The sequence below is a fragment of the Phyllobates terribilis genome, unplaced genomic scaffold (genome assembly GCF_046119375.1).
Source record: "Phyllobates terribilis strain yellow unplaced genomic scaffold, ASM4611937v1 Scaffold_4__5_contigs__length_816908805, whole genome shotgun sequence".
Taxonomy (NCBI): Eukaryota; Metazoa; Chordata; class Amphibia; order Anura; family Dendrobatidae; genus Phyllobates; species Phyllobates terribilis.
Window position 1 is genome coordinate 354,254,600 of NW_027362764.1, and position 27,253 is coordinate 354,281,852.

The 27,253-nt window shown below is 46.4% G+C and overlaps 1 protein-coding gene across 1 annotated transcript in view; it reads left to right on the forward strand.

Annotated features, from left to right (window-relative positions):
* The first annotated feature begins 20,307 nt into the window (after window positions 1-20,307).
* NR4A3 (nuclear receptor subfamily 4 group A member 3) overlaps window positions 20,308-27,253 on the forward strand; it is a 223,361-nt gene continuing 216,415 nt past the window's right edge. Inside the window, exons 1-2 of the mRNA XM_073678412.1 lie at window positions 20,308-20,883; window positions 23,822-23,965. The gene's annotated coding sequence lies outside the window, so the exon portion shown is untranslated. The remainder of the gene's footprint in view (window positions 20,884-23,821; window positions 23,966-27,253) is intronic.

Consider the following 27,253-nt stretch of genomic DNA (forward strand, 5'->3'; position numbering starts at 1 on the left):
CCTCACCCCCCAATCTTGGTATGCATGGTACCCCTCATCCCTATCCTGATATGAATGGTCCCCTCACCCCCTAATCCTGGTATGTATGGCACCCCTCACCCCCCAATCCTGGTATGCATGGTACCCCTCATCCCTATCACGCTGCACACATCCAAAAAATAAACACTTATACTCACCTTTCTTCCCTGTGCTCCAGCGCTGTGTACTGTTGTGCCGGAGGCCGGTGGAGAAGTGCGGTGCCAGAGTACGCACGTGCCCATACCGCGCTGTCCGGCGCCATATCGCTGAAGACACTGCAAATGTGTCTTCAGTAAAATGGCACCGAATAGCGCTATGTGCATGCATCGATTCCGACGTCTCACTCTTGCCCCAGTCTCCGGCGAGAAGAGAGGCGCCGTGGCAACGCTCCTCCCGGTCAGGTAAGTATGAAAGTAAGCATTCAGTGTCTACGCATACCGTGATCTCCGGCGCCATACACACTTCTCTTACCTGTAATGGCTCCATGCGTTCTTCTGTCTGGAGCCAGACTGCGCAGGTGAGTCACGCTTGCGCAGTCTATAAAGGCTTCAGACAGCGGGACGCTTGTAGCGTTATATTATAGTTGTTTAGAACACAATTACACAGGCAGCATTTAAAATAGATGGGAGGTATCTGAAGGTACAATGACCTGTCAGAAGGTAGACATAGGAATACATAATCAGAGCACCACGTAAAGCCCCTCCCCAAAGGCCCACCCCAAAGCACGAGAATCTCATTAACTGAACACTGAAAATAAAGATTTAAAAAGAACCACAGCACGGATTTCATCAAGCAAGGTATCATATTAATCAGTGTAACGGCGCCCACCTGACAGTGTATATGGTTTACTGTGCACAATCCTACTGACAGGTGCTCTTCAAAAGGCATAGTAATTTTAGTGTATGTAAACTTTTGACTTTGCAGTATGTAATAGAAATGTCTTAAGACATTCTCTCTCTCTCTCATTATTCTGGCATTAGGCAAGTTATAAAAGTGATGGTAATCCTAATTGACCTAAAATGGGAAAGGTTTATTCTGATTTCATGTCAGATATTGAGAAAAATATGCATGTGTCTTTTTATATAGTGTATGAATATGTGTATAAAACTTTTGGTTTGAACTGTACTATTAAAAAGTGAGATAAAAAAGTATGTATGTATATATGTGTGTGTGTATTGTTGCGCACACGCCCCGACTGACTGGCGTGAGCGTGGTTAGTGATCCCACTGGGTCACGAACCGAGGAGTGCCTGGAGGGGCGTGACTAAGTATCAACTCGGTCCGACCAAGGTCGCACGGCAGCTAAGTCGACTCCGTGAACCAGGGAGGAACCGAGCAGAGGGACCAGGTGTCACTCCAGGTCAGACCCCGGTCACAGCTGTTGACCCACACCGGGGAATGCAGAAACAGGCAGGCATGGCTGGTATGCAGACAGGTGGGTACTGGCAGGCACTGCTGGTATGGAGACAGGTGAGTACTGGCAGGCACGGCTGGTATGCTGACAGGCGGGTACTGGCAGACAGGAACGCAGGCTGGATAGGGACTAGTACAGACTGGGATACGGGAACAGAGCCACAGGTGCAGTGGACAAGCAGAGCAGAGCGAAACTGCAGGTGCGGTGGACAAGCAGAGCAGAGCGAAACCGCAAGTGTGGTGGACAAGCAGAGCAAAACCGCAGGTGCGGTGGACAAGCAGAGCAGAGCGAAACCGCAGGTGAGGTGGACAAGCAGAGCAGAGCAAAATCACAGGTGCGGTGGACAAGCAGAGCAGAGCGAAACTGCAGGTCCGGTGGACAAGCAGAGCGAAACCGCAGGTGCGGTGGACAAGCAGAGCAGAGCGAAACCGAAGTGCGGTGGACAAGCAGAGCAGAGCGAAACCGCAGGTGCGGCGGATAAGCAGAGCAGAGCGAAACCGCAGGTGCGGTGGATAAGCAGAGCAAAAACCGTGGGTGCGGTGGACAAGCAGAGCAGAGCGAAACCGCAGGTGCGGTGGACAAGCAGAGCAGAGCGAAACCGAAGTGCGGTGGACAAGCAGAGCAGAGCGAAACCGCAGGTGCGGTGGATAAGCAGAGCAGAGTGAAACCGCAGGTGCGGTGGACAAGCAGAGCAGAGCGAATGGGGACAGGTAACCAGAAGCAAAAAGGAGGGGAGCCTGGCCAGCTCGGGCCCCAAGGCCACTGCCCGGGCCCCCCTCTCTTTGCTTCTGCTTACCAGGCCTCTTAGGTACAACAGTTCAGTGTACGATGCACACGGATAGATATTAGCACTGTACCTTTAATCTGCGGCGGGGTGCATCATGGTCCTGGTGCCGGTCATGTGACACGGTGTGCGCTCATCTTCAATCCGGAGAAGAGCAGCAGCGTGCTACATGTGTTGCGGGGACGGTAGCAGGAGGTCAGGTAAGGGATTGTGTGTGCTGTGCAGCGCTGCACTGCTGATGAGGGAGGGGAGGCTGCTGAGAGAACGCTGGTAAGGGAGGGGAGGCTGCTGAGGGGATGCTGGTATGGGAGGGGAGGCTGCTGAGGGGACACTGGTACGGGAGGGGAGGCAGCTGAGGGGACGCTGATGAGGTAGGGGAGGCTGCTGAGGGGATGCTGATGAGGGCGGGGAGGCTGATGAGGGAGCGGTGGGTGCTGAGGGGACGCTGGTGAGGGAGGTGAGGCTGCTGAGGGGACGCTGGTGTGCGGAAGGGGAGGCTGCTGAGGGGACGCTGGTATGGGAGCGGAGGCTGCTGAGGGGATGCTGATGAGGGAGGGGAGGCTGCTGAGGGGACACTAGTGAGGAAGGGGGAGCTGCTACTGGATGATCTTGAGCGATGCTGCAAAACCAAATGCCGAATTACAACATCGGGAGGCAGCGCTCAGGATTCTCCAGTAGCTTATAAATTTTGGTTGGAGGTTGGAAGGGAATGATTGATGGAATCTGCAATCAGAAATACAGATTATAAAAAAAAAATCACAATCTGGTTACAATTAGTTTAAAAAAAATGTATGTAACACATTCCCTTAAAGAAAATTAAATAAAATATACCTAAAAAAGAGTATTGAATATTTTTAGGAAATGTTTAATAGGTTAGAGTAGGGTTCGGACAGAAGAGTCCACCTTGTCCTGGTGGCAGGCTTAAAAAATCTTTTGGCCAAAATAAAAGCTGCTGGCTATGTATGTTATCTGGTGTTCGATGGGAACTGTTAATGTGTGATTAGTGAGGACGTGGTACAAAAGTGGAGTGTTTCCAAGAGTGGGTGGTGGGACTGTGGAAGGTTCAAGGGGTGGAGGCGGAGCGGGGGTGAAGCCTGGGCAGAGTCTCATGGGGGCCCAGGAATTTTCACAGTATGGGGCCCCGAAACTCTTAGTGGCAGCCCTGCGGTGCTGCAGGGATCTGTGCTAGGACCAATTATTTTTAACCTCTTTATTAATGACCTTGGGGATAGGATTGAGAGTAAAGTGTCAGTTTTTGCTGACGACACCAAACTATGTAGGATATTAAAATATGATCTTGACATTACAACATTGTAGAACGATCCGCATAAGATGACTAAATGAACAAACACTTGGCAGATGAGAATTAATGTTGATAAATGTAGAGTAATGCACCTAGGACAGTGTAATACTATTGCTGCATATACATTAAATGGGAACATACTCGGTACTACAGAATAGGAGAAGGTCTTGGGTGTTCTGGTTACAAGTAAGCTGAGCAGCAGTACTCAATGTCAAACAGCAGCCGCAAAAGCAAACAAGATTTTAGAGTGTATAAAAAGAGAACTAAAATCCTGCAATCCCAATGTACTGTTACCCCTTTATAAATCACTGGTTAGGCCACATGTGGAATATGGGTTCTAGTTTTGGGCTCCACAATTTAAAAAGGACATTAAGAAGTTAGAGTCAGTTCAAAGATGGGCAACTAGATTATTTCAAGGGATGGAAGACCTCTCATATGATGAGAGATTGAAAAAGTTGAGCTTGTTTAGCTTAGATAAAAGACGACTTATAGGATATTTCATTTCAATGTACAAATATATGTGTGGTCAGTACAAAGGACTTGCACATGACTTATTCCTTCCAAAGACCATACTAAGGATCGGGGGGCACTCATTACGGGTGGAAGAAAGGCCATTCCGGCAGCTTAATAGGAAAGGGTTCTTTACAGTCAGAGCAGTAAGACTATGGAATGCCCTACCACAAGAGGTAGTGATGGCAGACACCTATATAACTATGTAATTAAGAGAAGAAAAAGTTAAGGCCCAGAGAATTTCTATGGTGTACAACCAGTTATTGAACTAAAAAATAGTTTCTCTGTTACCGAGGGCACCTTTGGAAAAAAATGGGCACAAAATCAGTGGAACAGAAAAAAAATCAGTAACAGGTCGTCCTTAAATTTTTTTAACTGCTGTTAAAAATTGGGGCAACCAAGTGTGCAAATTGTGGATATGACTGACTCCGTGAGCTCGTCCGCATCGAGCATACCAGACTAGTGTATACTGAAATTCTTTTCAGACGTCCACGTGTCTGCAGTGGCACAAAGACTGATATATGTGAATCTGCTGTCAGTGTGCGGCACGTTACTGTCTGCAGGCAACTTCTTGCTGTCTGGTGTGGTAAAGCGACTTTCTCGGCTCTCCAGGGGCAGACACAGGACACACGGTTTAAGAGAGTTAATCCCCAGCATATAACATGCTAGCAGAAAATATTAGGTTTCAGTTCACAGAGGAGAGCAACCTGAGTGACACATACCTCACATATATCACATCAGTGACTCTGTCACATTGGGTACAGTGTCCATGGCTGTCGGTGTGTAGTTAAGCACTCGTTATTGTGGGTGTACAGCAACTGTCTTTAGGTACATCATCTATCGCTGTCTGGGTACATCACCCATCGCTTGTGTACATTGCATGCCTCTGTCTTGCTACATCGCTCGCTGCTGTCTGCATAATTGCCAGTTGCTTCTGTACATTGCCCGCTGCTGTCGGGGACATTGCCCGCTGCTATCTGGGTACATTGCCCATTGCCTGGGTACATCACCCGCTGCTGTCTGGGTACATCGCCCGCTGCTGTTAAGTACATTACCTGTTGCTTGAGTACATCGACCGCTGCAGTCTGGGTACATCGCCCGCTGCCATCTGGGTAGATTGTCCATTACTTGAGTACATCGCCCACTGCTGTCTGGGTAAGTTGTCCGTTGCTTGACTACATCGCCAGCTGCTGTCTGGGTACATTGCCCATTGCTTGTGTATATCGCCCGTTGCTGTTTGAGTACGTTGCCTGTTGCTTGCGTACATCGTCCGCTGCTGTCTACTTACATTTCCTGTCGCTGTGTATAGCACAGGTCTCTGTCTAGGTACATCACCCACTGCAGTCTGTGTACATCGCCCGCTGATGTCTGGGTACACTGGCCGTTGCTTGTGTACATGCCCGTTGCTTTTGTCCATAGTCTGCTGCTGTCTGACCACATTGCCTGTTGCTGCGTATAGCACGGTTCTCTGGGTACATAGCCCATTGCTGTCAGGATAGATCGCCCACTGCTTTCTGAGTACATTGCTCATTGCTTGTGTTCATTTCTCGCTGCTGTCTGGGTAGATCGCTTGCTGCTGTCTGGGTACATTGCCTGTTGCTTGAGTACATCGCCCTTTGCTGTCTGGTTACATTGTCCGTTGCTTGTGTACATAGCCCACTACTGTCTGGATACATCGCCCGCTGCTGTCTAGGTACATCGCCCGCTGCTGTCTGGGCACATCGCCCGCTGCTGTGTATAGCACAGGTCTCTGTCTGGGTACATAGCCCATTGATGTCTGAGTAGATCGCCCGCTGCTGTCTGGGAAGATCGCCCGCTGCTGTCTGGGTACACTGGCCATTGCTTGTGTACACTGCTTGCTGCTGTCTGGGTACATTGCTCGTTGCTTGTATACATCGCCTGCTGCTGTCTGACCACATTGCCTGTTCCTGTGTATAGCACGGTTCTCTGGGTACATAGCCCATTGCTGTCAGGGTAGATCGCCCGCTGCTTTCTGAGTACATTGCTCGTTGCTTGTGTTCATTGGTCGCTGCTGTCTGGGTACATTGCCCGCTGCTGTTTGGGTACATTGCCCATTGCTTGAGTACTTCGCCCTTTGCTGTCTGGGTACATTGCTCGTTGCTTGTGTACATAGCCTACTGCTGTCTCAGTACATCACCCGCTGCTGTCTGGATACATCACCCGCTGCTGTCTGGGTACATCGCCTGTTGCTGTTTGGGTACATTGCCCGCTGCTGAGCACATCGTCCACTGCTGTCTGGGTACATCACCGCTGCTGAGCATATTGCCCGCTGCTGTTTGGGTACATTGCCCGCTGCTGAGTACATCGCCCGCTGCTGAGTACATTGCCCGCTGCTGTCTGGGTACATCACCCGTTGCTTGAGTACATTGCCCGTTGCTTGAGTACATCGTCCGCTGTCTGGGTAAGGTCTATGCTTCTACTACAGGTTCAGTCTCTCTGCCCTTATCCATATGTATGTCACTTAACAAATGGTAAGGTTTTAATATTAGAGTTAGGACTGTCCCATAAGGGTTACCGTGACGTAGTGGGATGGCTTTTACATTTTTTTGATCAAAATTATGTTAACTAAATACCCTTTATTATTTATCATTATTTTTGCACTGTGCGATTTATCCGTTTACTTCCAGTTATTTGGGTATTTTGCTTGTTTTTGTTTTTTTTCTGTCTAGTGGCCATGTGTGAACATGCATTTACATTTTGCATGCACATCAATTTACGTTTCAGTTCAGACTCCCAGGTTTTTTCTTTGCAGGTTAGTGTGCTTTAGTGCATTTAAGGGTGTGGCCGCCCTTTGTCTGAGCTGAAAGGTTCATTCTGCCTCTAAGGTCTATGCTTCTACTCCGGGTTCAGTCTCTCTGCCCTTATCCATATGTATGTCACATGACAAATGATAAGGTTTTAATATTAGAGTTAGGACTGTCCCATAAGGGTTACTGTGACGTGGTGGGATGGCTTTTACATTTTTTTGATCAAAATTATGTTAACTAAATACCTTTTATTATTTATCATTATTTTTGCACTGTGCGATGTATCCATTTACTTCCAGTTATTTGGGTATTTTGCTTGTTTTTTCTCTGTCTAGTGGCCTTGTGTGAACATGCATTTACATTTTGCATGCACATCAATTTAAGTTTCAGTTCAGACTCCCAGGTTTTTTCTTTGCAGTTTAGTGTGCTTTAGTGCATTTAAGGGTGTGGCCGCCCTTTGTCTGAGCTGAAAGGTTCATTCTGCCTCTAAGGTCTATGCTTCTACTACGGGTTCAGTCTCTCTGCCCTTATCCATATGTATGTCACTTGACAAATGGTAAGGTTTTAATATTAGAGTTAGGACTGTCCCGTAAGGGTTACCGTGACGTGGTGGGATGGCTTTAACATTTTTTTGATCAAAATTATGTTAACTAAATACCCTTTATTATTTATCATTATTTTTGCACTGTGCGATTTATCCATTTACTTTCAGTTATTTGGGTATTTTGTTTGTTTTTGTTTTTTCTCTGTCTAGTGGCCTTGTGTGAACATGCATTTACATTTTGCATGCACATCAATTTACGTTTCAGTTCAGACTCCCAGGTTTTTTCTTTGCAGTTTAGTGTGCTTTAGTGCATTTAAGGGTGTGGCCGCCCTTTGTCTGAGCTGAAAGGTTCATTCTGCCTCTAAGGTCTATGCTTCTACTACGGGTTCAGTCTCTCTGCCCTTATCCATATGTATGTCACTTGACAAATGGTAAGGTTTTAATATTAGAGTTAGGACTGTCAAATAAGGGTTACCGCGACGTGGTGGGATGGCTTTTACATTTTTTGATCAAAATTATGTTAACTAAATACCCTTTATTATTTAGCATTATTTTTGCACTGTGCGATTTATCCATACTTCCAGTTATTTGGGTATTTTGCTTGTTTTTGGTTTTTCTCTGTCTAGTGGCCTTGTGTGAACATGCATTTACATTTTGCATGCACATCAATTTACGTTTCAGTTCAAACTCCCAGGTTTTTTCTTTGCAGTTTAGTGTGCTTTAGTGCATTTAAGGGTGTGGCCGCCCTTTGTCTGAGCTGAAAGGTTCATTCTGCCTCTAAGGTCTATGCTTCTACAAGGGGTTCAGTCTCTCTGTCCTTATCCATATGTATGTCACTTGACAAATGGTAAGGTTTTAATATTAGAGTTAGGACTGTCCCATAAGGGTTACTGTGACGAGGTGGGATGGCTTTTACATTTTTTTGATCAAAATTATATTAACTAAATACCCTTTATTATTTATCATTATTTTTGCACTGTGCGATTTATCCATTTACTTCCAGTTATTTGGGTATTTTGCTTGTTTTTGGTTTTTCTCTGTCTGGGTACATCGCCTGTTGCTTGTGTATATCGCCCGCTGCTGTCTGGCTACATTGTCCATTGCTTGTGTATATCGTCCACTGCTGTCTGGTGTAGTGTGGCGTTGTTCACACTGTGCAGTAATGAGGCAGTGACCCAAGGAAAGTTCAACCTAAATGTCTTTTTTTGCAAAACTCACAACTCAAATGCAAACGATGTCCTCCGGATCGCAGCCGGGTGATCCAAACAGTCCGTGTAAACCTGTTGCCGTGTGAGACAGCCATGCCGTTTCACTATGAGGTGTGCCAGTATGTTGCCTTCACAAGTCTGTGTTGTGCCTTCACACAGGCTTGCAGAGCACAGAGCCTCCTGCTCTGCAGCTTGCAAACAAGCCACTGACACACCCAAACCTTTGCTGCAGGTTTTTAAATGGAATCTGTGGCCATGAGCTACGTGTAAGACTCGGCTGAAGGGAGCGATCTGCCCCACTTCCACCTAAAAGCTCCTGCCTGGTTTTCTTAAATCCGACTTGGTCAAATAGTTTATTTTGCACTGCAACTACAGGAGTTTCTGTGACTGCAGTGCACTCCAGCGGGTTCAATAACCTTCTATACGCATCCTGGGGGATACATACCATCTGTCACATACAATTCCCCTCACTGCCTCACATTGGGTACATTGCTCGTTGCTTGTGTACATCGCCCGCTGCTGTCTTGTTACATTGTCTGTCGCTCTGTATAGCACAGGTCTCTGTCTGGGTACATTACCCGTTGCTGTCTGAGTATCTTGCCCGTTACTTGAGCACATCGCCCGTTGCTGTCTGAGTATATTGCCCGTTACTTGAGTACATCGCCCGTTGCTGTCTGGGTACATTGCCCGTTACTTGAGTACATTGCCTGTTGCTGTCTGAGTATATTGCCCGTTACTTGAGTACATCGCCCGTTGCTGTCTGGGTACATTGCCCGATAATTGAGTACATCACCCGTTGCTGTCTGGGTACATTGCCCGTTGCTCTTTGGGTATATTGCCCATTACTTGAGTACATTGACCTTTGTTGTGCATATTGCCTGCTGCTGTCTGGGTACATTGCCCGTTACTTGAGTACATCGCCCGTTACTTGAGTACATCGCCCGTTACTTGAGTACATCACCCGTTGCTGTCTGAGTATATTGTCCGTTACTTGAGTATATTGCCCGTTACTTGAGTACATTGCCCTTTACTTGTGCATATTGCCTGCTGCTCTCTGGGTACATTGTCCATTACTTGAGTACATCGCCCACTGCTGTCTGGGTACATTGCCCATTGCTTGTGTATATCGCCCGTTGCTGTTTGAGTACGTTGCCTGTTGCTTGTGTACATCGTCCGCTGCTGTCTACTTACATTTCCTGTCGCTGTGTATAGCACAGGTCTCTGTCTGGGTACATCGTCCGCTGCTATCTAGGTACATCACCCACTGCTGTCTGGGTACATCACCCATTGCTGTCTGGGTACATCACCCGCTGATGTCTGGGTACACTGGCCGGTGCTTGTGTACATTGAATGTTGCTTTTGTACATAGTCTGCTGCTGTCTGACCACATTTCCTGTTGCTGCGTATAGCACGGTTCTCTGGGTACATAGCCCATTGCTGTCAGGGTAGATTGCCTGCTGCTTTCTGAGCACATTGCTCGTTGCTCGTGTTCATTGCCTGCTGCTGTCTGGGTACATTGCCTGTTGCTTGAGTACATCGCCCTTTGCTGTCTGGTTACATTGTCTGTTGCTTGTGTACATCGCCCGCTGCTGTCTGGGTATATCGCCCGCTGCTGTCTGGGCACATTACCCGCTGCTGTGTATAGCACAGGTCTCTGTCTGGGTACATAGCCCATTGATGTCTGGGTAGATCGCCCGCTGCTGTCTGGGTACACTGGCCATTGCTTGTGTACACTGCTTGCTGCTGTCTGGGTACATTGCTCGCTGCTTGTGTACATCGCCTGCTGCTGTCTGACCACATTGCCTGTTGCTGTGTATAGCAGGGTTCTCTGGGTATATAGCACATTGCTGTCAGGGTAGATCGCCCGCTGCTTTCTGAGTACATTGCTCGTTGCTTGTGTTCATTGGCCGCTGCTGTCTGGGTACATTGCCCGCTGCTGTTTGGGTACATTGCCCGTTGCTTGAGTACTTCGCCCTTTGCTGTCTGGGTACATTGCTCGTTGCTTGTGTACATAGCCCACTGCTGTCTCGGTACATCGCCCGCTGCTGTCTGGGTACATCACCCGCTGCTGTCTGGGTACATCGCCTGTTGCTGTTTGGATACATTGCCCGCTGCTGAGCACATCGCCCACTGCTGTCTGGGTACATCACCGCTGCTGAGCACATCGCCCGCTCCTGTCTGGGTACATTGTCCGCTGCTGAGTACATCACCCGCTGCTGTCTGGGTACATCACCCGTTGCTTGAGTACATCGCCCGCTACAGTCTGGGTACATCGCCCGTTGCTTGAGTACATCGCCCGTTGCTTGAGTACATCGCCCACTACTGTCTGGATACATCGCCTGTTGCTTGTGTATATCGCCCGCTGCTGTCTGGCAACATTGTCCATTGCTTGTGTATATTGCCCACTGCTGTCTGGTGTAGTGCGGCGTTGTTCACACTGTGCAGTAATGAGGCAGTGACCCAAGGAAAGTTCCACTTAAATGTCTTTTTTAGCAAAACTCCCAACTCAAATGCAAAAGATGTCCTCCGGATCGCAGCCGGATGATCCAAACAGTCTGTGTAAACCTGTTGCCGTGTGAGACAGCCATGCCGTTTCACTATGAGGTGTGCCAGTATGTTGCCTTCACAAGTCTGTGTTGTGCCTTCACACAGGCTTGCAGAGCACAGAGCCTCCTGCTCTGCAGCTTGCAAACAAGCCACTGACACACCCAAACCTTTGCTCCAGGTTTTTAAATGGAATCTGTGGCCATGAGCTACTTGTAAGACTTGGCTGAAGGGAGTGATCTGCCCCACTACCACCTAAAAGCCTCTGCCTGGTTTTCTTAAATCCGAATTGGTCAAATAGTTTATTTTGCACTGCAACTACAGGAGTTTCTGTGACTGCAGTGCACTCCAGCGGGTTCAATAACCTTCTATGCGCATCCTGGGGGATACATACCATCCGTCACATACAATTCCCCTCACTGCCTCACATTGGGTACATTGCTCGTTGCTTGTGTACATCGCCCGCTGCTGTCTTGTTACATTGTCAGTCGCTCTGTATAGCACAGGTCTCTGTCTGGGTACATTGCCCGTTGCTGTCTGAGTATCTTTCCCGTTACTTGAGTACATCGCCTGTTGCTGTCTGGGTACATTGCCCGTTGCTGTATGAGTATATTGCCCGTTACTTGAGTACATCGCCCGTTGCTGTCTGGGTACATTGCCCGTTACTTGAGTACATCGCCTGCTGCTGTCTAAGTATATTGCCCGTTACTTGAGTACCTCGCCCGTTGCTGTCTGGGTACATTGCCTGTTACCTGAGTGTATCACCTGTTGCTGTCTGAGTATATTGCCTGTTACTTGAGTACATCGCCCATTGCTGTCTGGGTACATTGCCCGTTACTTGAGTACATCACCCATTGCTGTCTGGGTACATTGCCCGTTGATGTCTGGGTACATTGCCCGTTACTTGAGTACCTTGCCCTTTGCTTGTGCATATTGCCTGCTGCTGTCTGGGTACATTGCCCGTTACTTGAGTATATCACCCGCTGCTGTCTGAGTATATTGCCTGTTACTTGAGTACATTGCCTGTTACTGGAGTACATTGCCCGTTGCTGTCTAGGTACATTGCCCGTTACTTGAGTACATTGCCCGTTGCTGTCTGGGTACATTGCCCGTTACTTGAGTACATTGCCCTTTGCTTGTGCATATTGCCTGCTGCTGTCTGGGTACATCGCCCGTTACTTGAGTACATCGCCCGTTACTTGAGTACATCAACTGTTGCTGTTTGAGTATATTGCCCGTTGCTTGAGTACATTGCCCATTACTTGAGCACATTGCCCTTTGCTTGTGCATATTGCCTGCTGCTGTCTGGGTACATTGCCCGTTAGTTGAGTACATTGCCTGTTACTTGAGTACATTGCCCGTTGCTGTCTGGGTACATTGCCTGTTACTTGAGTACATTGCCGTTGCTGTCTGGGTACGTTGCCCGTTACTTGAGTACGTTGCCCGTTACTTGAGTACATTGCCTGTTGCTGTCTGGGTACATTGCCCGTTACTTGAGTACATTGCCCGTTACTTGAGTACATTGCCCGTTGCTGTCTGGGTACATTGCCCGTTACTTGAGTACATTGCCTGTTGCTGTCTGGGTACATTGCCTGTTACTTGAGTACATTGCCCGTTACTTGAGTACATTGCCCTTTCCTTGTGCATATTGCCTGCTGCTGTCTGGGTACATTGCCCATTACTTGAGTACATCACCCGTTGCTGTCTGGGTAAATTGCCCGTTAGTTGAGTACATTGACCTTTGCTTGTGCATATTGCCTGCTGCTGTCTGAGTATATTGCTTGTTACTTGAGTACATCACCCGTTGCTGTCTGGGTAAATTGCCCATTAGTTGAGTACATTGCCCTTTGCTTGTGCATATTGCCTGCTGCTGTCTGAGTATATTGCTTGTTACTTGAGTACATCACCCGTTGCTGTCTGGGTAAATTGCCCGTTAGTTGAGTACATTGCCGTTTGCTTGTGCATATTGCCTGCTGCTGTCTGGGTACATCGCCCGTTACTTGAGTACATCGCCCGTTACTTGAGTACATCACCTGTTGCTGTTTGAGTATATTGCCCGTTGCATGAGTACATTGCCCATTACTTGAATACATTGCCCTTTGCTTGTGCATATTGCCTGCTGCTGTCTGGGTACATTGCCCGTTAGTTGAGTACATTGCCCTTTGCTTGTGCATATTGCCTGCTGCTGTCTGGGTACATTGCCCGTTACTTGAGTACATTGCCCGTTGCTGTCTGGGTACATTGCCCGTTACTTGAGTACATTGTCCTTTGCTTGTGCATATTGCCTGCTGCTGTTTAGGTACATTGCCCGTTATTTGAATACATTGCCCGTTACTTGAGTACATCACCTGTTGCTGTCTGAGTATATTGCCTGTTATTTGAGTACATTGCCCTTTGCTTGTTCATATTGCCTGCTGCTGTCTGGGTACATTGCACATTACTTGAGTACATTGCCCGTTGCTGTCTGGGTACATTGCCCGTTACTTTAGTACATTCCCCTTTGCTATCTGGGTACATTGCCTGTTACTTGAGTACATTGCCCGTTACTTGAGTACATTGCCCGTTGCTGTCTGGGTACATTGCCTGTTACTTGAGTACATTGTCCGTTACTGTCTGGGTACATTGCCCGTTACTTGAGTACATTGCCCGTTACTTGAGTACATTGCCCATTGCTGTCTGGGTATATTGCTCGTTACTTGAGTACATTGCCCGTTGCTGTATGGGTACATTGCCCTTTACTTGAGTATATTGCCCGTTACTTGAGTACATTGCCTGTTGCTGTCTGGGTACATTGCCTGTTACTTGAGTACATTGTCCGTTGCTGTCTGGGTACATTGCCCGTTACTTGAGTACATTGCCCGTTGCTGTCTGGGTACATTGCCCGTTACTTGAGTACATTGCCCGTTACTTGAGTACATTGCCCGTTGCTGTCTGGATACATTGCCCGTTATTTGAGTACATTGCCCGTTGCTGTATGGGTACATTGCCCGTTACTTGAGTACATTTCCCGTTACTTGAGTACATTGCCCATTGCTGTCTGGGTACATTGCCCTTTACTTGAGTATATTGCCTGTTACTTGAGTACATTGCCCGTTGCTGTCTGGGTACCTTGCCTGTTACTTGAGTACATTGCCGTTGCTGTCTGGTACGTTGCCCGTTACTTGAGTACATTGCCCGTTACTTGAGTACATTGCCTGTTGCTGTCTGGGTACATTGCCCGTTACTTGAGTACATTGCCCGTTACTTGAGTACATTGCCCGTTGCTGTCTTGGTACATTTCCCGTTACTTGAATACATTGCCCTTTTCTTTTGCATATTGCCTGCTGCTGTCTGGGTACATTGCCCGTTACTTGAGTACATTGCCCGTTACTTGAGTACATTGCCCGTTGCTGTCTGGGTACATTGCCCGTTACTTGAGTACATTGCCCGTTACTTGAGTACATTGCCCATTGCTGTCTGGGTACATTGCCCTTTACTTGAGTATATTGCCTGTTACTTGAGTACATTGCCCGTTGCTGTCTGGGTACATTGCCTGTTACTTGAGTACATTGCCGTTGCTGTCTGGGTACGTTGCCCGTTACTTGAGTACATTGCCCGTTACTTGAGTACATTGCCTGTTGCTGTCTGGGTACATTGCCCATTACTTGAGTACATTGCCCGTTACTTGAGTACATTGCCCGTTGCTGTCTTGGTACATTTCCCGTTACTTGAATACATTGCCCTTTGCTTGTGCATATTGCCTGCTGCTGTCTGGGTACATTGCCCGTTACTTGAGTACATTGCCCGTTACTTGAGTACATTGCCCGTTGCTGTCTGGGTACATTGCCCGTTACTTGAGTACATTGCCTGTAACTTGAGTACATTGCCTGTTGCTGTCTGAGTACATTGCCTGTTACTTGAGTACATTGCCCGTTACTTGAGTACATTGCCCTTTCCTTGTGCATATTGCCTGCTGCTGTCTGGGTACATTGCCCGTTACTTGAGTACATCACCCGTTGCTGTCTGGGTAAATTGCCCGTTAGTTGAGTACATTGCCCTTTGCTTGTGCATATTGCCTGCTGCTGTCTGAGTATATTTCTTGTTACTTGAGTACATCACCCGTTGCTGTCTGGGTAAATTGCCCATTAGTTGAGTACATTGCCCTTTGCTTGTGCATATTGCCTGCTGCTGTCTGAGTATATTGCTTGTTACTTGAGTACATCACCCGTTGCTGTCTGGGTAAATTGCCCGTTAGTTGAGTACATTGCCCTTTGCGTGTGCATATTGCCTGCGGCTGTCTGAGTATATTGCTTGTTACTTCAGTACATCACCCGTTGCTGTCTGGGTAAATTGCCCGTTAGTTGAGTACATTGCCCTTTGCTTGTGCATATTGCCTGCTGCTGTCTGGGTACATTGCCCGTTACATAGTTACATAGTTTATAAGGCCGAAAAAAGACAAGCGTTCATCCAGTTCAGCCTATTTCTTGTGCACTGCAGCTATTCCAGTGATCCAGGGGAAGGCAAAAAAAAAAAAACACTTGAGTACTTGAGTACATTGCCCGTTGCTGTCTGAGTATATTGCCCGTTACTTGACTACATTGCCCGTTACTTGTGACTATTGCCGGCTGCTGTCTAGGTACATTGCCCGTTGCTTGTACCTATTGCCTGCTGCTGTCTGGGTACATTGCCCGTTACTTGAGTACATTGCCCTTTGCTTGTGCATATTGCCTGCTGCTGTCTGGGTACATTGCCCGTTACTTGAGTACATTGCCCGATACTTGTGCCTATTGCCGGCTGCTGTCTAGGTACATTGCCTGTTGCTTGTGCCTATTGCCGGCTGCTGTCTGGGTATATTGCCCGTTGCTTGTACCTATTGCCTGCTGCTGTCTGGGTACATTGCCCATTACTTGAGTACATTGCCCCTTGCTTGTGCCTATTGCCTGCTGCTGTCTGGGTACATTGCCTGTTACTTGAGTACATTGCCTGCTGCTGTCTGGGTACATTGCCCATTACTTGAGTACATTGCCTGCTGCTGTCTGAGTACATTGCCCTTTACTTGAGTACATTGCCCCTTGCTTGTGCCTATTGCCTGCTGCTGTCTGGGTCCATTGGTTGTGTATATCGCCCACTGCTGTCTGGTGTAGTGCGGCGTTGTTCACACTGTGCAGTAATGAGGCAGTGACCCAACGAAAGTTCAACTTAAATGTCTTTTTTTGCAAAACTGACAACTCAAATGCAAAAGATGTCCTCCGGATCGCAGCCGGGTGATCCAAACAGTCCGTGTAAACCTGTTGCCGTGTGAGACAGCCATGCCGTTTCACTATGAGGTGTGCCAGTATGTTGCCTTCACAAGTCTGTGTTGTGCCTTCACACAGGCCTGCAGAGCACAGAGCCTCCTGCTCTGCAGCTTGCAAACAAACCACTGACACACCCAAACCTTTGCTGCAGGTTTTTAAATGGAATCTGTGGCCATGAGCTACTTGTAAGACTTGGCTGAAGGGAGTGATCTGCCCCACTACCACCTAAAAGCCTCTGCCTGGTTTTCTTAAATCCGAATTGGTCAAATAGTTTATTTTGCACTGCAACTACAGGAGTTTCTATGACTGCAGTGCACTCCAGCGGGTTCAATAACCTTCTATGCGCATCCTGGGGGATACATACCATCCGTCACATACAATTCCCCTCACTGCCTCACATGGGGACATTGCTCGTTGCTTGTGTACATCGCCCGCTGCTGTCTTGTTACATTGTCTGTCGCTCTGTATAGCACAGGTCTCTGTCTGGGTACATTGCCCGTTGCTGTCTGAGTATCTTTCCCGTTACTTGAGTACATCGCCCGTTGCTGTCTGGGTACATTGCCCGTTGTTATCTGAGTATATGGCCCATTACTTGAGTACATCGCCCGTTGCTGTCTGGGTACATTGCCCGTTATTTGAGTACATCGCCTGTTGCTGTCTGAGTATATTGCCCGTTACTTGAATACCTCGTCCGTTGCTGTCTGGGTACATTGCCTGTTACCTCAGTACATCGCCTGTTGCTGTCTGAGTATATTGCCCGTTACTTGAATACCTCGCCCGTTGCTGTCTGGGTAAATTGCCTGTTACCCCAGTACATCGCCTGTTGCTGTCTGAGTATATTGCCTGTTACTTGAGTACATCGCCCATTGCTGTCTGGGTACATTGCCCGATACTTGAGTACATCACCCGTTGCTGTCTGGGTACATTGCCCATTGCTGTCTGGGTACATTGCCCGTTACTTGAGTACCTTGCCCTTTGCTTGTGCATATTGCCTGCTGCTGTCTGGGTACATTGCCCGTTACTTGAGTATATCACCTGTTGCTGTCTGAGTATATTGCCCGTTACTTGAGTACATTGCCTGTTACTTGAGTACATTGCCCGTTGCTGTCTGCGTACATTGCCCGTTACTTGAGTACATTGCCCGTTGCTGTCTGGGTACATTGCCCGTTACTTGAGTACATTGCCCTTTGCTTGTGCATATTGCCTGCTGCTGTCTGGGTACATCGCCCGTTACTTGAGTATATCGCCCGTTACTTGAGTACACCACCCGTTGCTGTTTGAGTATATTGCCCGTTGCTTGAGTACATTGCCCGTTACTTGAGTACATTGCTCTTTGCTTGTGCATATTGCCTGCTGCAGTCTGGGTACATTGCCCGTTAGTTGAGTACATTGCCCTTTGCTTGTGCATATTGCCTGCTGCTGTCTGGGTACATTGCCCGTTACTTGAGTACATTGTCCTTAGCTTGTGCATATTGCCTGCTGCTGTTTAGGTACATTGCCCGTTATTTGAATACATTGCCCGTTACTTGAGTACATCACCTGTTGCTGTCTGAGTATATTGCCTGTTACTTGAGTACATTGCCCTTTGCTTGTTCATATTGCCTACTGCTGTCTGGGTACATTGCCCATTACTTGAGTACATTGCCCGTTACTTGAGTACATTGCCCGTTGCTGTCTGGGTACATTGCCCATTACTTTAGTACATTCCCCTTTGCTGTCTGGGTACGTTGCCCGTTACTTGAGTACATTGCCCATTACTTGAGTACATTGCCCGTTGCTGTCTGGGTACATTGCCCGTTACTTGAGTACATTGCCCGTTGCTGACTGGGTACATTGCCCGTTACTTGAGTACATCACCCGTTGCTGTCTGGGTACATTGCCCGTTGCTGACTGGGTACATTGCCCGTAACTTGAGTACCTTGCCCTTTGCTTGTGCATATTGCCGGCTGCTGTCTGGGTACATTGCCCGTTACTTGAGTATATCACCCGTTGCTGTCTGAGTATATTGCCCGTTACTTGAGTACATTGCCTGTTACTTGAGTACATTGCCCGTTGCTGTCTGGGTACATTGCCCGTTACTTGAGTACATTGCCCGTTGATGTCTGGGTACATTGCCCGTTACTTGAGTACATTGCCCTTTGCTTGTGCATATTGCCTGCTGCTGTCTGGGTACATCGCCCGCTACTTGAGTACATTGCCCGTTACTTGAGTACATCACCCGTTGCTGTCTGGGTACATTGCCCGTTACTTGAGTACATTGCCCGTTGCTGTATGGGTACATTGCCCGTTACTTGAGTACATTTTCCGTTACTTGAGTACATTGCCCGTTGCTGTCTGGGTACTTTGCCTATTACTTGAGTACATTGCCCGTTACTTGAGTACATTTCCCGTTACTTGAGTACATTGCCCGTTGCTGTCTGGGTACTGTTAGAACTCTCCTCTTAGGTTTTTTTTTAGTTTGCTGGTCACATGACCATTTTTGCCTATTTAATCCGGCTCCGCCCTCCTGGCCTTGCTGGACTTCATTGTATTTACTACTCTTGAGCTAGCTTGGTGCTCTGTTGCTGTTCTCTGTTAGTTTTGCTAGGTCTTCTGACCTCTATGCTTTTTGTTATGTGTTTGTCTTTGACTGCTACTATTTCTGCTAGGAGGTGTCCAACTTATCCCAGTCCCTAGTTCTTGTAGGGATCCCTCCCTCACATCTATAGGTCTTCGTACAGACTAGCCGAGGACTTTAGCGGGTCTGATCGCAGGATCAGGTTCCCCATTGCATCGTAGGGATCTAGTTTGGTTCTATTGTGGGGACAGATCTCCTGTCTTTCCTTAGTCCCTGTAGCAGATCATAACAGGTACATTGCCTGTTACTTGAGTACATCTCCTGTTGCTGAGTATATTGCCCGTTACTTGAATACCTCGCCCGTTGCTGTCTGGGTACATTGCCTGTTACCTCAGTACATCGCCTTTTGCTGTCTGAGTATATTGCCTGTTACTTGAGTACATCGCCCATTGCTGTCTGGGTACATTGCCCGTTGCTGTCTGGGTACATTGCCCGTTACTTGAGTACCTTGCCCTTTGCTTGTGCATATTGCCTGCTGCTGTCTGGGTACATTGCCCGTTACTTGAGTATATCACCCGTTGCTGTCTGAGTATATTGCCCGTTACTTGAGTACATTGCCTGTTTCTTGAGTACATTGCCCATTACTTGAGTATATCACCCGTTGCTGTCTGAGTATATTGCCCGTTACTTGAGTACATTGCCTGTTTCTTGAGTACATTGCCCGTTGCTGTCTGGGTACATTGCCCATTACTTGAGTACATTGCCCGTTGCTGTCTGGGTACATTGCCCATTACTTGAGTACCTTGCCCGTTGCTTGTGCCTATTGCCTGCTGCTGTCTGGGTACACCTGTTGCCCATGTGGCTAGCACTCTGACCTAAAATATGACCATCTTTACTTATGAAAACACAAGCCTATGCCAGTAATGTGGGCAGTGCCCTCAGAAGTCAGTGATGATCCCTGGCGGCAGCTCCACAGACGCGGGTGTGAAACCGGCCCCGCTTACTTTGACTACATTTGCAAACGGCAAGCTAAAGAATGCTAGGTGATGGCAGAGATGGCAGCGTGCAGTGGATGTCAGCCCCTCAGCGGGAACACGCTGACTGCACGAGAAGGGGAAAGCTTCCGCCCCTCACACGCTCCACGCGCGGGTGGAGGAGGCCGTGACGTTAGTCCCGTGTTGTCACTACTGACGTCCCGCATTCCAGCCCCTCCACGGGAAGACTTGTAGCGCTGCTCTCATAAGAGATGTTCACACACAGCGAGGAGAGTGTCCGCAGCACCGGCTCAGCCTCGGCGGCGCCTCCACTACGGTGGCGGCGTCTTCTACACACTCATGACTACGGGAATCGTTCATCCGCAAGTCCGAGCTAGCCCATCGTAGACAAGCCGGGACTGACGCAGCCGGGACAGACGGAGCCGGGACTGACGGAGCCGGGACAAGCGGAGCCGGGACTGACGGAGCCGGGACAAGCGGAGCCGGGACTGACGGAGCCGGGACAAGCGGAGCCGGGACTGACGGAGCCGGGACTGACGGAGCCGGGACTGACAGAGCCGGGACAAGCGGAGCCGGGACTGACGGAGCCGGGACAGACGGAGCCGGGACTGACGGAGCCGGGACTGACGGAGCCGGGACAGACGGAGCCGGGACAGACGGAGCCGGGACTGACGGAGCCGGGACTGACGGAGCCGGGACAGACGGAGCCGGGACAGACGGAGCCGGGACTGACGGAGCCGGGACAGACGGAGCCGGGACAGACGGAGCCGGGACTGACGGAGCCGGGACTGACGGAGCCGGGACAGACGGAGCCGGGACAGACGGAGCCGGGACTGACGGAGCCGGGACAAGCGGAGCCGGGACTGACCGAGCCGGGACTGACGGAGCCGGGACAGACGGAGCCGGGACTGTCTCTTCTGAAGACTCTTCTGAGTGTAAAGACGGAATCTCCACAGCAAGCAGGTAATACGTCTGAGGAGATGCGGCACATACACATGGTAGGGAGTTGTGGAGCCTGTCGATCCCGCAGCTGTGATGCCAAGGTACACACTGCGGTTGCTATGGTAATGATGCTGCACAGCTATCGCCTGTAGACCGTGCTAGTATCGCGATGTAGCCGACATGTGGTCTGGAGTGGGTTACACCGGCGGCTCCCGCTCCTCTCCGCCTCCACTGCTTTAACGCCTCAACCCCCGGGGAAGTTTCCTTTTTCCTCCTCCTCTTCATGAGTTTTTTCTTCTTTTTTGATGCGGAGCTGCAGTCTTGAATGTCACCATTCCCTTGTAAGAGCTGTTCACACACAGCGATGTGCTGGAAAACGGGAAAAAACTCCAGTTGCTGTGAAATTGCACAAAAAGATTCCGTTCCGCAATTGTTTTTCTGGTTTTGTTTCTACTGTTGTGTGGTGAAAATGACCTGGCACCAGGATTCTCCAGCTCCGCAGGTTACAATAATATTATATATATAAGTGCTGGCACATTGTGATTAGATAGACGTCCCGGTTTCCCAGGGGTTCGGACGTATCCCCCACGAGACCACCGCACCTGTGCCTAAACGCAATGTGCCAGCACCCTGACAATGTTCTGGCAGTTAGAAGGTTTGGATCCCCATTCTCTGAGACCCATACCCTTCTTACCCTTCTCTGTGCAGACTTGTTTTATGCCCCCTGAGTTGACATTTTTATTGATATAATTTTGGGGTACATCTGACTTTTGATAACTTTTTATGGCATTTCTTTGAGAAAGTGCAGCAACTATGTAAATTCTGGCTTTCCGATATTTTTTTTTTTCGACGTTTAACATACAATTTAAATAACTTTATATTTTTCTAGAGTTGACTTTTTCAGACATGACAATACCAAATATGTTCATTTTAGTACATTTTTGTATTTCTTTATTTTGAAGTACTGAAGCATACACACATATGTTTAATTATACATTATTTCCTCCTGAACCAGCTTCATACTTTGCTTAACGACCTATGACGAAAAATGAACTTCAAAGATGTCAGAGGGGAATTCCTATCTTGTCCATTTATGGCATATTTACTGGTTATTCCTTTCTAGCAACGGACCCCACTACTGGAACCTATATGTAGTTTGAGAAAATGCCCCCTCACTTGCTTGAGTCAATGGAGCAGTGGTCAGAATTCCCATACAAATGAATTGCAATTCCATCTACCGCTCCACTGGCAGCAGCATGAGTCAAGGTCCCATTCTCGAGATAGATGCAGGGCCCATAGGATCCACATCTACTATACATTTATGGCATATCTCATCCATATCCTTTAAATGTACAAGACATTATAACATACCACTTTAGAAACTGCATTCATCCTCATAGTGATATTAGTGCTCGGGGCATTTACATGGTGATATTAGTGCTTGGGGCACCCTCACGGTGATATTAGTGCTCGGGACACCTTCACGGTGATATTAGTGCTCGGGACACCTTCATGGCACGGTGATATTAGTGCTCGGGACACCTTCACAGTGATATTAGTGCTCGGGACACCTTCACAGTGATATTAGTGCTTGGGGCACCTTCACAATGATATTAGTGCTCGGGAGACCTTCACAGTGATATTAGTGCTCGGGACACCTTCACAGTGATAGTGCTTGGGGCACCTTCACAATGATATTAGTGCTCGGGAGACCTTCACAGTGATATTAGTGCTCGGGACACCTTCACAGTGATATTAGTGCTCGGGACACCTTCACAGTGATATTAGTGCTTGGGGCACCTTCACAATGATATTAGTGCTCGGGAGACCTTCACAGTGATATTAGTGCTTGGGGCACCTTCACAATGATATTAGTGCTTGGGAGACCTTCACAGTGATATTAGTGCTCGGGAGACCTTCACAGTGATATTAGTGCTTGGGGCACCTTCACAATGATATTAGTGCTCGGGAGACCTTCACAGTGATATTAGTGCTCGGGACACCTTCACAGTGATATTAGTGCTCGGGACACCTTCACAGTGATATTATTGCTTGGGGCACCTTCACAATGATATTAGTGCTCGGGACACCTTCACAGTGATATTAGTGCTCGGGACACCTTCACAGTGATATTAGTGCTCGGGACACCTTCACAGTGATATTAGTGCTCGGGACACCTTCACAGTGATATTAGTGCTTGGGGCACCTTCACAATGATATTAGTGCTCGGGAGACCTTCACAGTGATATTAGTGCTCGGGACACCTTCACAGTGATATTAGTGCTTGGGGCACCTTCACAATGATATTAGTGCTCGGGAGACCTTCACAGTGATATTAGTGCTCGGGACACCTTCACAGTGATATTAGTGCTTGGGGTACCTTCACAATGATATTAGTGCTCGGGAGACCTTCACAGTGATATTAGTGCTCGGGACACCTTCACAGTGATATTAGTGCTCGGGACACCTTCACAGTGATATTAGTGCTTGGGGCACCTTCACAATGATATTAGTGCTCGGGAGACCTTCACAGTGATATTAGTGCTTGGGGCACCTTCACAGTGATATTAGTGCTCGGGACACCTTCACAGTGATATTAGTGCTTGGGACACCTTCACAGTGATATTAGTGCTTGGGGCACCTTCACAATGATATTAGTGCTCGGGAGACCTTCACAGTGATATTAGTGCTCGGGAGACCTTCACAGTGATATTAGTGCTTGGGGCACCTTCACAGTGATATTAGGTAAATGCTTAACGTTATTTGCAGCAGAGTTCAACCCTTTGTTGAATCTGTTGAAGAAGTTTAAGGCAGCATTAGTGGAGTGATATGTTGTGTATGTGTGTGAATTAAATTATAGGTATAGAATAAATGCAGTAATAACCGTATGTAACAGCTGGTAACTGGTAACAGCTGTAATAATTAGTAGATTTACTTATTCTATCATTTCGTCTTAAAGCCTGCAGGTCGAAGGAGCCGCCATCACAAAGCTGTACTAGATCTCTTCCCGAACCAGTTCCTTCAGATCTACATCTTCCTGAAGTTCATTTTGAAACCTCTGAGCCAAGTACTTCAACCATTCAGCAAGAGAGATATCATCGAGGTAACTGTTCTCATGGTATCTTAGTATTAGGTATTTCGTTTTTTTGTTAATTTGGTACATGTGGTGTGTTAGGGTAAGTGCCAGGAACATCATTTATTCAGTAAGCATCACACATTAAGCAAACATTTAGATTGGTTTTTCTTTGTAAAATATGCATTGTACATGTCTTACATATTTGAGTTATTGTATCGCTAAAGTAAAGTACATTCTTAAAAAGAAAATGATTGTGTGTGCTTTGTGGCCAACTCGCTTGATCCATAACACATTTCGATATTTTAGAATATTTTTTTTGTTGGAGATCCTGTCATTCCAGCAGGGTTTGAGCTATATCCAATATAATTTCATGCTTTCAATAAGGTTAGTTTGTTTTCTATTTTAATGCTGGTGTACTGTCTATATGAGAAAGAATTCTTAGACAATTTTATAATTATGGCAATGCTCTCAAAGTCTGCTCCAGTTGTTCTGAAATAAAGAGATTGCGGAGAAGTGATAGGGGGAGATCATCAAAACCATGATAAAGTGTGGATGGACTTGGCTTAGCACCTAGGAGAGACCTTTCGTGCTGTCATAGCAGCAGGGAGCATTACCCTGGTTTCTTTGGTTATAATAATAATAATCTTTTTATTTATCCACCCCTAGATAAATTCGAACAATAAGCCTGCGCATCCTGTCATACTCACGCTGGACAACTGTAGTCACAGCAGTATTTTTTTAGATTTTGCGCAGTTAGGCTTTGAACAGAATATTCATTACCTTTATTTAATGTCACATTTCAGTCTGTACATTTTCATAGGTTATATGAAGAATTAACATTTCTTCACTATTCTAGATAATTAATACATTGTCAGTTCCCCTGTCCCATGTTCCTTTGTGCTTTCCTATTGTAACATTTACTTTTTTCATTCATAGTCTCCTAATCATATTGGTTGATAAACTACCAGCATGTGTGTGTTTTATGGTAGATCTTATTCCTTTTCTATCACAGCATTATGTTTAGACCATTTTCTAAACAAATTGGGCAGATACAATATATTTAGTGGCAGAACAGTTATTGACGTGATACAATGTCCATGAACCTTTATGGTTAGTTGGCAACACACACTGTATTTTAACCCATAAAGGACCCACCTATTTTGAACCTTAAGTACCTGACAATTTTCTTTCACGTTTTCCTCATCATATTCCAAAAGCTGTATTATTTTTATTTTTCAGGCCATATGAGGACTTTTTGCAGTAGCACGAGTGGTATCTCTTAAACGGGTCATTTTGTGCTACATATATTTATTGATAAAATATTATACTTTTTTTTGGTGGGGTGAGTGGGATGCAAATATAACATATAAAATCTGACTGACCGATCACAGCATGAAATATCAGCACCTCCCACCCAATCAGAGCAAGAACCTAGAATATAAGAACCTAGAATATAAGAACCTAGAATATAAGACATATTTTCAGTTGTTTCACACTTTTTTGTTAAGTATATAATTACACATGTGTTAATTCATAGTTTTGATGCCTTCAGTGTGAATGTACAATTTTCATAGTCAAGAAAATACAGAAAAATCTTTAAATGAGAAGGTGTGTCCAAACTTTTGGTCTGTACTGTACATTTATGACCGAGCCTCATTTTTCAATTCTGACCAGTGTCACTTTATCTGGTAATAACTCTGGAATGCTTCAACGGATCCCACCGATTCTGTGACACTTTTTTGTGACACATTTTACTTTGTTACCAGTAAGTTTTTTCCTTTTTTTGTGAAAGTATCTGAAATTTTATGAAAATTTAGAAAAATTTGCGATTTTGAGTGCCAATATCCTTAAACCAGATAGTCATACCACACAAAATAGTTAATAAAGAACATGTCTACTTTATGTCAGAATTATTTTTCATACGTGCCTTTATATCATTACAATATTAGAAGGGTTAAAATTTAGCAGCAATTTTTTTTTCAGTTTTAAAGAGACTTTGAGGGTCCTATATATTGGAAACCCCCGGAATTGATACCATTTTAAAATCTGTACCCTTAAAGTTATTAAAAACTACTGTTAGGAAATTTGTTAACCCTTCAAGTGCATCATAGAAATTAAGGAAAAATGGAATGAAAAAATTAAAAAATATATTTTTTTCCACTAAAATACACAAAAAAACTGCTTTATCTGCAAATTGTTCATTTTTACAAAGGGTGTGTTGAGAATTTTAAACCCATAGGTGCTTCACAGAATGTTTTAAAGTTTGGATATGAAAACAAATTTTTTTTTTCCGGTAAAATGTTGTTTTAGCCCTAATTTGTAACTTTCACAGGGGATAATAGGAAAAAACGGACCTTATAATTTGTTATGCAGTTCAAAAACTGCTGTTTTAGCTCATAGCAGGGCTCAGAATGGAAAGAGATCTATTTGACTTTTGGCACGTAAATTTGTCTGGAATAGATTGAGAATGCCATGTTGCATTTGAAGAGCCCCCAAGGTGTCAAAACGGCAGAAACACCACAAAAGTGACCCCTTTTTGGAAACTACACCGCTCAAGGAATTTATTTAGGGTTGGGGAGAGCATATAGAACTCACAAGTGCTTCACATAATTTTATACTATTGGACCGTGAAAATGAAAAAAAATTTTTTTTTCACAAAATTGTTGCTTTAGCCCCAAATTTTTCATTTTCACAAGGGTGACAGTAGAAAATTGGTGGGCAATATCTCCTGAGAACACTGATACCTCATATGGGGTCAGAATGAATAAAAGTTCTTTTTAATCAATAGATCCTGGAATAATAATAAGTTCCAAAATAGAATGTATTTAAATAAAATGTTCCTGTGCTGAGATAATCTTATAAATGTGCTCCTGCTGTGTACTGTGTAATGACTGGGTCTGACCATGTACGGAACATGGTCTGATCACACCACATCTCCTGGGCAGGGAAAGAAGCAAAAGAATATACAGACATTTCAGCGGGAAATTTCAGCTGATTCTTTGAAGTAAAACATTGTTTAAAAACAGGCAGTGAAATGTTTTACCTCACAAATAGAATAAGCTGCGATCCCCTGCTGTAATGTCTGTATACTCTTTTGCGTCCTCTCCTGCCCAGGATATGTGATATGATCAGACTGTGTTCCACACAGTCAGACTCATACAATACACAGGGGCACATTTATAAGATTATCTCAGCACAGGAACATTTTATTTAAACACATCCAATTGTGGAACTTATTATTATTCCAAGATCTATTGATTAAATTGAACTTTCGTTCGTGGGAAAACCCCTTTAAAGAATTTATCTAGGGGTTTG